The 15,312-nt window shown below is 35.4% G+C and overlaps 1 long non-coding RNA gene across 2 annotated transcripts in view; it reads left to right on the top strand.

Annotated features, from left to right (window-relative positions):
- The window catches only part of LOC110358667 (uncharacterized), a 45,668-nt gene extending 35,776 nt beyond the window's left edge, over positions 1-9,892 (top strand). For both annotated transcript variants that reach the window (XR_002413303.2, XR_010472924.1), the window contains exons 2-3: positions 1,979-2,052; positions 2,195-9,892. This is a non-coding gene — a long non-coding RNA (uncharacterized LOC110358667). The remainder of the gene's footprint in view (positions 1-1,978; positions 2,053-2,194) is intronic.
- The last annotated feature ends 5,420 nt before the right edge of the window (positions 9,893-15,312 follow it).

Here is a 15,312-nt window from a genome sequence, read left to right as displayed (position 1 = left end):
AATACACCGATAAGTACAGCTTTTGTAGGAATTTCACAAAGTGCATGGGAAGAAGTTTTTCCTTCTTTGAAGTGAGGCCCTGAGCCATAAAAGTAGTACAGCTTGTGCATTATTTTAGCAATCAGATATTAGAAATTAATTCATATGAAGGCTAATATTAATGTATAAGTTTACAAATGATGTTGGATCAAAAGCTTGTTTTGAATTTCAATTCTTTATTTCTGTACTTTTGTGTAAGAAAGCATACCTTATATTTCTGTAGAATATTTGAGAATGAAAAGTATACCTATTTTTTCTTAAACATTTTTATCTTTCTGCATTGAGAGATCAGTAAGTTACTGAAATATCACTGATTTTTTCTAAATTCCTTTTCAAAAATGAAGAGACACAGGATTTTACATTTTAGGTCTGTTAATGCAATCAAGCGTCATGTCAGTAGAGAAATGCAATCAAGAAATGATGTCAGTAGAGACTAACTCAAGAAAAAATCTGGTACTTGATGGCTCGAAACATGAGTGGGACTCTGAGATGTAGATCACACTGAAGTCCTGGAGTTCCCAGCCCAGTACAGTTAAACTATCATAAGAAAATAGAATTATTAGAATAACTACTACTGTGTTATAACTGTATCTTCTAATTAATTACCTTTTCTCACAGACATTCAGGCTCACACATTGTATGTATTAAGATTCAGGTAGTGTTTTTTAGTCATCTTCTTCAAACCATGGTGTCCTTGTGTGTATTTGCTCAAAAGGGAAGCCAAGAGGAACCGTTTACTTCCTCTATATTTGCCAAAAGTTGTTAGTAAGTCAGTGGTACAAAGAACAGTTTCTTCAAATCTTGTATATCAGGCCTACTTCAAACAATATTCTAGTGTCTTTCTTGACGCTACTTCTTGCCTTGTGTATTGATTTTAAATATCTTCACCTAGTTCTTTTCTATGTGTAACTGTTTAAAAGAGTCCCATATAGAAAACAACACAATCTGATGGTTATAGGAGTCCTCCAGAACATCTTTCTCTGCATCAGGTCCTGATTTAGAAAAAAATATTTATCTTGATAATGACTCATCTTTCATTACAATTTGAGAGCATTTTGCCATGCAACTGAAAAGAACTAGTTTCCAGGCTAAGCAAGTGTGATTATATTCTGCCATTTCTTCGTTCTTTTCTTCTAGCTGTAATCTGTAAGCCCTATTTTAATAACGATATCACAGAGTGGAAAAAATCCCACAGAAATGCCTGTTCTATGAAAAACATTCTTTAAAAAAATAAATTAATTAATTTATATATTTTTCCTTAGGCAATAGTCAGAGATTCAGCATAGATTATCGCTGAGTAAGAAGGAAAATGTCTCCAGGTGCATGTAAATCTATTTTGCGTCATTTCTTTATACTCTTTGAAAGTAACCAGTTAATCTCAGACATGGTCAGGTACGGTATTTTTTTGTACCTAACTACTCAGTTTCACAATTACTACAGTTAAAGAAAAACAAACAAACAAAACAAACAACAACAACTAACTTTCTACCTCAGTTGCTTTCCTTTTTCATAAATGCAAGCAGAGAAGTTAAGAATTTGTTAACTGTTTCACCTGTGATTTGGATTCCATTTTTCATCTCAAAGGACAGAGTTGTGGGGATGATGACTTTAGAATCCCTTCCCTCTGTTGATATTTATAAGTCACAGGGGGTGGAGGTTAAGCTCTGACTCTGTTTTCAAAGGCTTTTCTCATCAGCCATGGGCAGGAGCTGAGCTCCTGAGGGACCTTGGGTTCATAGCTGTATTAGCAATGAGTAATGCCTTGAAACTGCATCTAGTTCTGCTGCACCTCTGATGTTTATGTGGTATTGGTTTTAGTATCTTGATTAAAACTTGGTAGTTAACATAAAGTAACTCTCTTGTCACTATATATTTTCACATTTTTACTATTTTTTCACCTCTTCTCCTTATGATTAGAGTAATAAATGCACTTCTACAGGTTTTTCCTTGCCATTTTATGCTCCTGACTCCATCAATAAAATCTGCTGCAGCAATGCTAAAGCAATGTCTCAGGTAGGTAAATAAGCTGGATGACCTTATTAAACAGATGTTTTGCAATATTTAAAAGTATGAAATATATTTTAGACAAAACATGCAATTGATCAGTTTTGTGGTTTACACTCCTTTTTTCTTCTTTCTTTCTTTTTTAATTCAGTAAAAGCCAAGCAAGAACTGCTCATTCCTTTACCTGAAGATAAGTGTGGAATGAACCGGCCTGGGCAAATTTACTCTCAACAGAACATAATCATGATTATAATTACACATAGATTTATTTAAGATTACCTCTATTCATTCTTGGCATTTTCTTAAAGCTTTACAGACCTGTTAGCTTTTTCCCTTCCCTTTTTTTTTTTCCCCACAGTGTAAAGTGATGATCAGGTTCAGTGTCTAATGAGGCAGCCATTCTGAACACGTAGAGACAAAGAAGAGGTTTCCCTGGCAACGAGGACCATGCCAAAGCTCTCAGAACAGTTATTTCTCCTGTATTCAGGTTCTTTTTCTGTTTAGGATGCCTGTTATTATGGGTTCAGAGGCAATGCCTGGCAAGCTTTTCTGAGATTACATATACTTGATAAAATACAGCTAAGGCTATGTTTTATGAGTAAACTGAAAAGTGGCGAGCTGATGTATATTTTTTCAGTTTTATATATTTCTTTATGGAAGCTTAAAGCAATGATTAATACAAGATCATTATGTATGTCTAAGGCTATTAAATATACTACCCATATCTCTTTAGAGCTTAATCAGTCTCAGCAAAATTTGTGGGTGTTCACTGAATTCTGAGCCATATTTCTGCTGTCACTAGAATAAGCACAGATCTAGGTTTTAACTTTGAAATACATATTAATTTAAGCTCATATGGATGTGAGCAAAGATTTATAGTTATATATAATATAACCTGGGTTTAAATCTCAATTCAAATGTAGAGAAAGATTACACCAATAAAATATTGAAATATTAGACAATTTTTACTGTTTGAAAATAAGAAGTAATTACAATAACATTAAGTCATTTAATTAATTTAAATCTTTGTTTGCCAGGAACAATGTGAAATCTATGAACTTGCTATGATAAAGACTTGTAAAGTCAGTTTAACAGATGAGCTCTTCCACATGCTTACTATTTCTTTGATCTGAAAAGTGTTCTCAAAGTACACCTGCTCATATACATTAAACATATAGTTGCAGTTTTAATTTCCTATAAAACAGAAGCATTAATTTCATGACCAAGATATTCACTGGGATGCAGAATAAAATAGTTCGCATTGGAAGGGAACTACGAAGATCACTTAGTCCAACTGAAAAAAAACAAAAAAATATTTCCACCTTCTTCTTCAAGAGAATTCAAATCAACTGTCTGTCTTTCTTTCTTTTCTTTCTTTCTCTCTTTCTCTCTTTCTTTTCCTCCCTTCCCTTCCCTTCCCTTCCCTTCCCTTCCCTTCCCTTCCCTTCCCTTCCCTTCCCTTCCCTTCCCTTCCCTTCCCTTCCCTTCCCTTCCCTTCCCTTCCCTTCCCTTCCCTTCCCTTCCCTTCCCTTCCCTTCCCTTCCCTTCCCTTCCCTTCCCTTCCCTTCCCTTCCCTTCCCCTCTCCCCACTTCCTTCCTACCTCCTACCTACTTGGACATCAAGTTTATGAATATTTTGAGAAAACAATATTGTTTGCCAACAAGTACAGCAAACAGTAAACTTTTACTGCAGTCATCATCTTATCTGTCAGAAGCTGAACTTTTAAATCATTAATCCAGATCATTTTTTGAAAGAAAGATCCTAGCCCTTTAAAGTTCTTCATGCGAAAATTCAAGCATTAGGATCCCAAGAGGACAAAACCTCCCTACAGCCTTGAGTAAAGAATCTAAAAGGCAGAATTTAATATTTCTCTCTTCATTATTCACTATTGATGATCTGTAGGAAGCTACATAAAGAGTGTTTATGCATACTGAGTACAGTCCTGCATATTTAGGAAGAACTCCAGGCAGGTACTTCCACTGGGATCATAAACAGATGGCATACTAACTCCCTCTGTCTGTGAGATAGGATGCAAAGTTTTCTGATTAGACTGGAATGATTAGAAGGCTAGAAAACAGGCTCTGCACAGTTCCTTGGATCAGGTTCTGATACACTAACTAAATCACTTGTCACAAGTTCAGCTGGGATTGGTAGGGCTGGGAAGATATTACTTGATTCTCCTTCATATCCTACCATAAATTCAATTCCACTGTTACATATAAAATCAAGCTAGTTTCAAAATAGTAAGAAACTAAGGAAGAAAAATAAAAATGAGAAATAGGAGTAAAATAAATTTAAAAGTGGAATCTTGCTTTGAAGTAGTAAGGATGATAGTCTCCTTTTTTTTTTTTCTGCTGTGAAGGCTGCAAAGGAATCTCATTTTAGCTTTGTAAGACCACAGTGATTGCTTCAGACACAAAATTAATCAGATCTCTTGTTGGATTATGTGGGTGGTATTTCCAATCTTCCCTAGTGTGAAAATTCACAGCCTGCAGCTGTGGCATGCAAACTCAAATATTTTTCTCTTTCGTTTCGCCTTTAAAAAGAAGGACTTGCATTCATTTGCTGTTTTTAAGAAAAAGGAAAGAAGAAAAGGAAAAAAAAAAGTTGAAGGCCCATTAAATATTAGTAGTTTGAAGCAGAGCAGTTGTAAAACAAAACAGTATAAACGTGAAGTGAATTAATTTGTCTTGACAACAGCATATTTTTAGTACAGTTACAATCTAGTATTGGAAAATTAACAATAAGTTATATAATTTTTCAGGTGTATAAAAGTAAGATAAGGAGTAAGATAATGGTTGTAAACAACCATTTTGCAGTGCTAAGAGTCATAAAAAAAGACTTTTTTTCTGATATTTGCTTACTTGTTCTTAAAGAATTAATTTTTCTCTTTATACAGAAAAATTGTTTGGTGTTATTAATACCTATTGAAACATATTTATTGGATTCTGTGTGTAATTCAAACAAATCAGATAAAACATAAACTTGGTATTCTATATCATTAAAATCACTCTGCAAATTCCCAGATGAACTTCACTTCCAAGTACACTTTTGTTAGTCTAGGAATCTCTACTCCCAGGGGGAGAGGAAGGAAAAAAAAAAAAAATATTTGCTATTACAACATAAAGTTGATCTTCCATGTCGTGTCAAAGCTGCTCTAAAGTTTTTCCACATACCCTGTAAATTATTTTCTTTCCCTAATGTCTTGTTGTATTGTTTGGCAGTACGAAGACTAGGAAAACACTATTAACACTTAAGCTAATTAAGGTTTTCAGAAAACATTGGTTTCATTGTTCTCATTAACAGATTTTTTTAAAAATGCAATTCAGATATATGAAAAAGAAGATTGCCTTTAAATCTCAAGAAATGAATGTAAGTGTTCATATTCTGGTACATTAACAGTTTGTTCCAGTACATTGGTATTTTATGTAGAAATCTTACTCTGCAATTAATATGCCTGATGCAAATTGAAAAACCCATAATCCATCCTTCTCTGTTGGAATGTAAGTGCATATTATTATTGAGAAGCTACAGGATACCAGAAGCATTTTTTAAAGCTGAATGCTCATTACCTTAAATCTGCATATAAAATGGTTGGCTTTCAGACAAGGTAATATATACCCAAATATATCATGATACATATGAAAATGTAACAAATAACAATAATAATCATTCCAGTGTGTTTCACGTCCACAGAGATACTTATGTCTTCTAGCATTAGAAATTAAAAATAGCTAAAAACCAAATACAGATTGATAATGAAATGCCTAACTGTTCTAGCTAACAAGAGATATCTGGGTGCTCACTTCCATTATACTTGAAAATCAGGTGATCATTGTTGTCTTGCTAGGAATTTCCCAAACCCACTGACGAGAAAAAAAAATATTTTTGCACACATAATAGCAATTAATATTTTTGTAAATATAAATAAAATATGTCACCATCACTTACTACTTCATGCAGATAATTTTAGCTCAGGTTTTTGCTTGGGTGGGTATTTCCTTTCCCTGATTAGATGCGGAATGTTTATTACGAAGGAGCAGGGTGCTATGGCTGTTCAGTACAGAACTCTTCTACAAGTAACAGCAAGCAATGTTTGCACATTTTAGTGGTTTGTCATTGTATTGATCTTCTGAATCGAGTCCTCTTAAAGGGCTTATCAGAGTGAAAATAAATGAATATCATTGGAGATGTCGTTTCCTGACACAGTTTTCAGAATACTTTGTCTTTCATGCTGACATTGAAAGAAAACAGTTCTCAGGAGCCTTTTTAACATTGGACACAGATCTTAACATAAAGTTGCGTTCTGATTCAGGTAAAAAGAAAATGTCACTAAAAAGTTCAAGTTCTATCTGAAATTGATAGTCACAGATTCTGGAAGACTATAGAAATCATTCTTTATTTCCAAAACAAAAACCACCTAGAGGTCTTTTGTATTATTGGGCTTTTTTTTTTTTGCCTTCTCTTTTTTCTTTCTTTGCAAGTATGCATGCACCTGGTAGCCTGTTTTTCCTGAGGGTCTGGGAAGATCCCCTCAACAAGGGTATTTTCTACAACCATGACATAATTTCACAACAGGATGAGGCACAGGTGTATACCCTCAATTTCTGGAGAGATTATGGTTTCTATTGAAAGAAAAAGAAGGTATGTTGGCTAGAAGAGATGCAGAGTGTTCTGCAGCAAGTCCTCAGTTTAGATGTCATGAAACCAGTACAATGAAATGTGCCAAAACTGCCCCACACAGGAGTCATAATTTATGTTAACCTTTATCTGAAGATCTCAAAGCACTTTGCAAACAGGAACAATCCTGGTTGGAAATGTGTTTGTGGGAAAAACTTTTATAAACTTGAAGAATAACTAGGACAGGAACAAGAATCTCTTAAAAATGTTCACAGATGCTTTTTTCCAGACATATCTAGGATCTTCATATTTACTATAAAATCCCTAGCAAACTGTCAGAGGATGACCAGCAATGGCAAAGCTTTTCCACAACCTCTGTCTCACATGGTAGGAATTCTCATTCACCTTTTAAATACATCATCCCTTTTGGGGGAGCAGGAGGGGTGGAGCAGTCTTAGTCTGCACATAAGAAGGATATAATGCAAGAGTCTAAATGTTGTATTTGGCCATAGCACTGAGTGGCATGATGAGCAGACTCTCATTATACTCTAATAAACTCTAAGGAGTTTAGACAAATACTTTGCCTTTATAACATGTATTTTTTCCTTATGAGGTCCACAAATTCCTTTGGAAAAAATGCCTCTATGAGAAATATATTAACTGTCAACTAATGGCATTCTGCTCTGACACCAACCTAGCCTTCCTGCTCACAGTTGTTCTCTGAGCAAGGAATGTGTTGCTACTCTGGCAATTTTTCCATTAAGAATGATGACAACACCTCATTGTAACTCTTTCAGAATATTACTATTTCATGCAGGTCATCAAAAGATAAACTTAGAATGAATAAAACCAGCAAACTGTATTCTGCAAAGATTACAAGAAGACTGGTTCAAAAAGGTGATTAAAAACCTAGATTGGGTCTTGCTTGTAGAATTTTTTTTTTCCCTACATGCTTCATTAGCATAGTATTATAGTTTAAAAGCTTACTTTTAAACAGAGGGTCTTCAAAGCTTTCTTAGTCTCACAAAGTCTGTTCTCTTGATTCTTTGTCAAGAAAGAAAATGCCATTGAATTGTGTATCCAAGAAGAAACAAATCCACAGCTAAATATCCACTTTTGTCACTCAACAATGCTAGTTCACAAGTAGCATTAACTTTTCTATTTAAGTTTTCACCTCTTTAGCATTTACTCTTTCTCTCCTACGTAACAGTGTTGCTGATGAATTTGACTTAACCTCTAAACTCTCATCTTCCCTTTCTTTCATGAGCTCATTAAATACTCCTTTCTGTCAAGAAAAGAGTAAAATTACATTAAAAGAAACACTTTCTCCTGTTATAGTTAGGCAGGAGTTAATGGCTTGTACTTTACCTGTAATATGTGAAAACAGATGAAAAGGGGAAAAAAAAATCCCAGAAAATCCCATTTACTTAATCCCATTAACTTTTATAGGAAAATATTCTAATGAGAAAACATTTTTGTTTTCCTAGTTATCATAGTATCATCAAACTACCAATCCTTGACATCTTCATCTCTCTGTAGCAGCAATGATAGGGTAAGTCATTGACGCTTTTTTTTCCCTTGCATCTTTCCTCTTTCCTTGTTCAAGCTGCTGAAGTATTCATTGCTGAGGCAAATGAACCTGAAAAGCTTTATGGACATAGGGCATGGTGTAATGATTGACATCAGTGCTCATCACACACTCATTTCCATGAAATATACACTTCAGCAGAGTGAGAGAATATACTCTTCCTGTGTTTTCCTTGATGTTGAAGTAGCAAGTTTACATGATATATTAAATGAAAAATCTCCATTAAAAGATCCCAAATAATATAACGTAATTTAAACTGTTAGCAATCAGACAGAGAATATTACAAATTTCTGTGAATCCTCACAATTCAAGCGATGTCTATGATATCCTTATGCATTCCTAAAGGCTTCTGGCTAGAAGTTATCAATAAAAGATGCCACCCCAATAGTAGCATTTTGTGTTATCAAAATTTATCCATAGAATCTCAGTGGACACACAGGACAGCAACTTCCTGCAGCTGTCCAATATTGTATTGGAGTGTTGGATACTGCAGCTGTGGGAGATTCCCACCTCACCTATCACAAACCCTGAAAACTTCTTTAAAGCCAAACAAAGGTTTAGTAAAAGGAAATAATTAATGTGTAGCAATAAATTTATTTAATTTAGAGACACCATCTTTCTGCCTGCACTTTAGAACTCCAAGAGATTTTGCCTTCTGATGTATGCAGCAAAAGTAGTCGGGATACTGCACAGCTCATGGAATCAAAGGCCTCCTTCAGAGGATCACTCTCTGAACAGTACCCTCTTTCTGAGGACACCTGCAGCTTTCTGAAACTAAAGCATTCCTGAAATCGTATTTAGACTTCACTCTATCCTTCTTCAGGAGGAAGCTTATAATCTTCTTCCTTCAACAAAATATGTAATGCCTGACTTAAAAAGTACTACTGTCATTTGGATATTACAAAGCTATCTTGAGCCTGGTCTGTATACAGAATACGCAAACCACTGCTCCACTGCTCCCCTATAAACAAGCAGTTCATCCTTCCCTGCCTGATTTCTTCATACCCTGAAATCAACTTTTCTTATAAACATGCGCAATGATAATGTTATCTTACAGGTGTAATTGAAAATAATGAATCTTGTTCATGCCTAGCTCTCAGTCAAAATGAGACATCACAAGAACAAAACAACCCTGAGGTGATAATGGCTGGGAGGTGAAGCTGAAGGCTTTGAAGGATACTGTTGGAGTAATCAAGTAGGAGATTCTAAAATTCTTGTCCTGGTTTTGGCTGGGATAGATAATTTTCTTTCTAGTAGCTGTGTTCTGGATTTAGTATGAGAAGAATGTTGATAACTCACTGATGTTTTGGTTGATGCTGGGTAGTCAAGGATTTCTCCACCTTCCATACTCTACCAGGTGCACAAGAAGCTGGAACAAAGCCAGGATAACTGACCCAAGCTGGCCAAAGGGGTATTCCTTGCCATATGACATCGCGCCCAGTATATAAACTGGAGTTGGCCATGGTGCGAATACCACTGCTTAGGAACAGATGGGCTATTGGTGCTGCAAGCAGTGAGCAATTAACGTCACTTGGTTTGTGTTTTCTACTCCTCCTCCTCCTCCTCCTCTTCCTACTACTACTACTATTATTATTATTACTATTATTATTATTATTGCTGTTCCATTAAACTGTTCTTATCTCAACGCATGAGTAGTTTGTTTGTTTGTTTGTTTTTCTGATTCTCTTCCCTATCCTACTTGGTGGCGGGGACAGGAAAACAAGCAAGGGACTACGCGGTCCTAGTTGCCAGCTGGGGTTAAAGCATGACAATTCTCCATAAATTGTCAAATATCACAACTATTTAAGCAATTACTTTAAAACTCACAAAATTGACTTCTATAACAATTAGTTTCTTATTCTGTGAGAGCTGGAATCACATCCAGCTTTATGTATCTATGGAGATGAATGTACGGAGATGGTCCATTATAACCTATTCCTGTATTTCAAGTTATGTAGATGTATAAACACATTGTTTTAATGGCTAATGCAAATCTAAGCCCAAAATTCCCTTTACTCTGACTGCCATTTCCTGCTGCTGCCCATCTAGCACCACTATTCTGTGATTCCTCCTGGCACATGTGTCCTATTGAGAAGTACTGTAACCCTGAGTTTACAATAGAAAAGTTCAACTCCAGCATCCTCATGACTGAGCAATGTCTAACAGGAACAATTTTCCCCCTGATTTGGTTTAAATTTAGAAAAATGCAAATCAAATTGGGAAGAAATTTTAGGTTTTAAGTTCCTTATTCCCATCCCTTGAATGACTCTATTGAATAGCCCATTCTTGTAGGGCTCCATAATTTGATGTAGCATGGAGTACCACCATTGCTTAGTGTCCAGCAGCAACTGCAGTCCCCCTGAGAGATATCAGTCTGTTAATGGACAGAGCAACTGAAGAAATGAGGTGATCTGCACACTGTAGAGCAGAGAGACACATACTTATGGCTGAACATCCACTCTGGTGGCAACAGGCTGATAACGCCCAAAGTGGCTGCAATAGCTGACAGAATGGCGCCCGTGAAATTTTCTTCTTAATAAATATATTCACAAAGAATGAGCCTACAAACTAGCAGTACTGAAAGCAAAAATGAGGACAAAATTTGTAAAACTGAGATACAATTTTAAATTAGATTTTTATGTGCCAAGTGGTTTGCTTTGAAAATAACTGCAATCTACTTGCAACTATATATACATATGGACTCTTCTTCATAGCAGTTTTCTTCTCTCCTCTTCACTCCCTACCAGGCTGCTGATTTTCTCTCTCTCTTTTCTTTTTTTTTTTTTTTTTTTTTCAGAAATAGTCCTTCACTCTCTCACTGCACTCATTCCACTTTGTTCCTCTTTCACCATCACACTTCAAAGGCTTCCTGGAGTCAGACAAAGTTCTTTCAACAAGGTAGCACTTTCCTTCACAGAAGGGCAAAATTCTTCTATATATAAGGCAAGAACAGTCTAGGTATCCTTACAATCCTTTTTTTTTTTTCTCTTTAATATATCTTATACCCATTACTGCTGGAAACATCTGACACAAATGCAGTGAACTACAGTTGTTAAGGGAGACCATATGATTTATTCTCCCCACAGGGACTCTCAGTCCCAGACTAGAATAGAATCCAGATCTATTTATCTATTGAAGGTTTTCATATCAATGTACCGAAGTGAAATCCTCTGCTTTATTATAAAGAAAATCCCTTGCTTGATAAAGTAATATTTCAGAGTATTTATTTTAATAATTAATTATTTTTAAAACCCTGTATAACTTCAGACTGTTTTTGAGGGGATGGACTTGAGGTATTTTTACTTAACTGTGCAGAGAAAGCCATCTTAGAGTCTCTGAATACTGAATTTATGTGACTTTTTTAAAAGATTGAATTTGAGACATTTTAAAGACTGGAAGGATAATTATTAATTTAAAAAAAAAAAAAAAAAGCCAAGAAAAATAAGAGAAATATAAATACTACTTCTCTAAACAAAGAACTATTACACAGATACCCACAGACTTCCAGTAGGTAAATGTTAGTTTCTCCAGTGTTTCTGAGTGCACACATCTTTTCTTTCCTTCAAATTAATTTTACAGCAGACTGCAATGCCTAAAAACTCCCCGAGGACCTGAGCTAACTGAAAAAGGAGAGCTGTTGAAGTGTTGTATACAAGACGAATACTTTTCGCTACTCAGATACAAGCATCTCAGAGACACTTCCCAATCATCTCAGTTATTGCTGTGTGTTCTTTTTCTTGGAGGATGGGCTGGTCTGAACTACTCTTTAACTCACTCTTTAAACTGCTGTGCAAAATCTACTGCTCAGCCAAACTATGATTTTTTACTATTAGCTTTACCTTTAAATTTTCTGTGTTTGCAAATAGATTGTTGGCCAAAGTGTCCTTATGTTTCCTATCTGAACTATTTAGATTATTGTAATGTAATCCAAATAATCTTAAACGTTGGTTTTATGCTGTTCAGTGTGGATTCTTTGTGAGTTTTTTGGCAAGTGTGTTTAAGGAGTTTCTGTTAGTTTCCTTGAGCTGTGAGAGCATTGCGATGTTCCTTTAATTGTGCAGTATCTCACAGGTGATACATCAAGGGATTATGACTGTGAAAGGCCCACTGAACTAAAATAAGCACAGTCCTCTGACTAAACAAAGCTGAAGGGAGCTAATTTCTCAGGCATATCCTAAAATCTGGGATTCTTATAAGAACAGTAAATCCAGACCTGCTCTGATGTACAGACTCAATGTATTGGAAGGCCTCATAGTGGATAAGGTTATTCTTCCAGCTATTTTTTCATGCTACCATCTCCCTGACAACTAGCAGCCTTTCCATTTTATGTGGATTAAGTGTGTGCCAGCTGCTGTTTTGTCTCAGATCCCCATTACATACACTCTGCTTTATTAACAAGACCATATTACTCGTAATAGTCAAAAAAAAGACAAAAAATATTCAGCTGTGTAGTTACTTATGATTATTTGTATATTGATAACATCAAATCCCTATTTACCCTGATTTTACAGAATTCTGAATGTTTCCTTGCTAACAGCATGGCAGTTATCAATGAACGCAGAAAGATAAAGGAATATACGTTTGCAGCCTCTTATTTCTGAGTTTCACTTATTTACATTAAACACACAGTAAACATACTTCATAATTCACAAAAGGCTAAGCCAAAGTCATCAATATGAGTGAAAAAAATCCATGTTTTGAAGCCGATCCTCTCTCTGATCTCTAAGGTGGATATGTAGAAGATCATTATGTATTCTTCACCACAGGTCAGTTGCTTAGCTACCAGAGAAGTAGAGAAATACTAATTGAAAGAATTCAGTATTCCTGGCAACGTCTGCTGCAGGACACTGGTCTTGGAAACAGTCAGATATAAATGTTGCAGGAGGAAGGATGAAAGAAAAATCCGCATAACATCATCTTGCTGAAAATAACAAATGTCTTTCTTCAGAATCATGATGTATGTATTCTCATCAGTAAAACATTATTGATTCTGATGTTGAGTCATCAAATGATCCTGTGATGAATTTAGTAGTTGTAGAGATTAGTTATTCCCATCAAGTTAATATACTGTGGCTATATTTTAAATGTAATTATTGTTGCAACTACTGGAGTAGTTTCCTATATATATAGTTCCAATACAGTTCCAAGTGTTTCATTATCTTCAGGAATCTCTTGTTGATAGGTTTAGCTATTAAAAAGGAAAAGAAAAGGAAAAAAAAAAAAAAAAAAAAAACCAAACAAACAACTGGCCAGAATATTATCCTCTCATGAGATCCCTAACTGCAAAAATTCTTGCATTTGGTTCACATGTAAACCTGAAACTGTAATGAAAACAGGCACTCATGGTTTTTATAGCTCAGAGAAGAATTCAACGATACAGCATTATTAGTTTTTTCTTTTCACAGTATTCTCCAATGTAGGTGATCTTTTTATTGTTTGGGTTTTTTTGGTTTTTTTCATTTTTTGCAATCAATATTTTATAGCTTTGTTTTCTGCCAGTGTTAATGTCTTGAATATAAAAGTAAACGCCACCTTGTTGGGATAAATGAGATGCTTTTTTTAATCTATTGTTCTCCTATCAGCCTTTTCAATTGAGACATTTTCAACCTTTACCAGGTTAAAAAAATAAACTTGGTCTAGAACTACATTTTACTGCAGTCATTGCATATAAAAAACTAGGAAAGCAGTTTTATTGAGAAACTTCAGCTAAATTGCTTGGATGGAGAAGTGTCTCCCAGATTACATTCAGTAAGTCTATATTTCCATAGGTACCTAGTTTTTAAAGTTAGGAGAGCTCATAATGTCAACTTTGTTTATGTACCATTTCATAGATTTGACACAACATAAGTGAATGAAAGATATAAGTTTTCCATATTTATCCTATTTCCAGACAATTTAAGGACAAGGAATTACTGGAGGGAGTCCAGCAGTGGGCTACAAATATGATTAGGGGCCTAGAGCATCTTTCTTATGAGGAGAGACTGAGAGAGCTGGATCTGTTCAGCCTGGAGAAGGCTGGAGGGGGATCTTATCAATGCAGGCATACACTGAAGCATAGGAGGTTCCATATAAACATGAGGAGAAACTTCTTTACTTTGAGGATGACAGACCGCTGGAACAGGCTTGTCCAGAGAGATTGTGGAGTCTCCTCTGGAGACACTCAAAACCTGCCTGGACACATTCCTGTGCCATCTGCTCTAGCTGAACCTGCTTTAGCAGGTGGGTTTGATGAGATAATCTCCAGAGGTCCCTTCCAACCCCAACTTTTCTGTGATTCTGTGTAATTTAAAACCAAAGACAAACCTTCAGAGTTTCTGGACCTATTTAAAATATGTTATTTAGTTATTATAGAGCACTTGATGCTTTTATAGTAAAAAAAAAAAAAAAAAAACAAACACAAAGTCTCTTCTTCCAGGATTATCTCTTCACAAACCAGGAATTCAAATTCACATACTGGGATTTCAAATTCCCTTAACTGAAAGGAGAGTCCCGAATTTGAGTAAACTTAACTGACAGACTGCTCCTTGTTAATTTAACATGTTTTTATGTACCCATTCTTTCATATCCTAGCTGTATTAATGAATCAAGCATGATATTGCATGTCTCTAGCTATATAACTTGCAACTCTGAAAGAAAAAAGAGAACAAAATAAAAACAAAAAAACACACCCACCCCCTAACAAAAACAAACAAACAATCACTACTTTTTGCCTAAGTTGTACAGTTGTCCATTACAGAGTATGCCAAGGATTGTCCTTTTGATGCCTTTGTAAAATGTCCCTAAACATTTTCCCTAGGGAAAGTAACCAGTGCAGATTGCTAGAGACAACTTCAGCTGATACAGTTGCACATCGTAAATAAGACATTCAGTTGAATATCCATATATTTATGACTGCATCACCTGGCAGTCAGGAAGAGTTCAGCAAGACAGCTTCCATTGCCCTTCATAGAACTGCTGTGTGATCCACAGGGAACACTGCACAAAATACCACCCAGAGCATAGAGACATGTTTAGAATACCATGGCCTCCTTAATTCTAGCCCATTAATTCAATATAGATT

The sequence above is a fragment of the Columba livia genome, chromosome 5, assembly GCF_036013475.1.
Source record: "Columba livia isolate bColLiv1 breed racing homer chromosome 5, bColLiv1.pat.W.v2, whole genome shotgun sequence".
NCBI lineage: Eukaryota > Metazoa > Chordata > Aves > Columbiformes > Columbidae > Columba > Columba livia.
Note: the sequence above shows the minus strand (reverse complement) of the source record. Positions and strands in the feature narration are given on the sequence as shown.